Source organism: Chinchilla lanigera, unplaced genomic scaffold (genome assembly GCF_000276665.1).
Source record: "Chinchilla lanigera isolate Chin_1 unplaced genomic scaffold, ChiLan1.0 scaffold00013, whole genome shotgun sequence".
Lineage (NCBI taxonomy): Eukaryota > Metazoa > Chordata > Mammalia > Rodentia > Chinchillidae > Chinchilla > Chinchilla lanigera.
The window spans coordinates 22,487,633-22,488,509 of record NW_004955414.1 but is presented as its reverse complement, the minus strand read 5'-3'; positions in this window follow the sequence as shown (position 1 = coordinate 22,488,509).

The window sequence follows — 877 nt, the reverse complement described above, 5'->3', positions numbered from 1 at the left end:
GTGCCCAGTGAACAGAATGGGTTTTAGCCCACATTACTTCCATCACCACTAGTACTTCAACCTAAGGCAGCAGAACCCCACTCATATAAAAAGTAGCACCAAGAATCAACAAATGGGATTATATCAAATTAAAAAGCTTCTGCAAAGCAAAGGAACCAATCAACAGAGTGAAGAGAAAATTTATGCAATGGGGGAAGAGTGGCATCTACTCCTTGGATAGAGTATTAATATCTAGAATATACCAAAAAACTCAAAACAATTATATCCCCCCAAAATAAAAGGCCCAATCAAAAAACGGGCAATTGAAATGAATAGACACTTTTAAGAGAAGTACAAATGGCCAATAAATGAATGAAAAATGTTCAGCATATTTCACCATTATAGAAATGCAAATCAAAACAACACTGAGATTCTACCTTACTCCACAAAGATAGAAATCTTACTATCAGCACGAACTCAAAGAACAACAAATGCTGGTGGAGATTTAGGGGAAAATGAACCCTTCTACACTGTTGGTAGGAATGTAAACTAGTATAACTACTATGGATATCACTATGGAGATTAATAAAAAACTAAAACTAGAAATTCCATATAGCCCAGATGTTTGTCTTCTGGGTATCTTCCTGAAAGGGTCAAAGGAATCACATTACAGTGGTACACGAAATCTCATATTTATAGCAGCACAACCCTAACAGCTAAATCTATAGATGAATGAATAAAGGAAGGCAGTGTGGCATTTATACAACGTGGAATACTATTCTTCCATAAAGAAAGATAAACTTGAGTCATTTGTAGGAAAATGGATGCACTTTAATGTTAAGTGAAATGAATCAGAGGATTTGAAGCAGGGGAAGGGAATGGGAAAAAAAGAAATCAA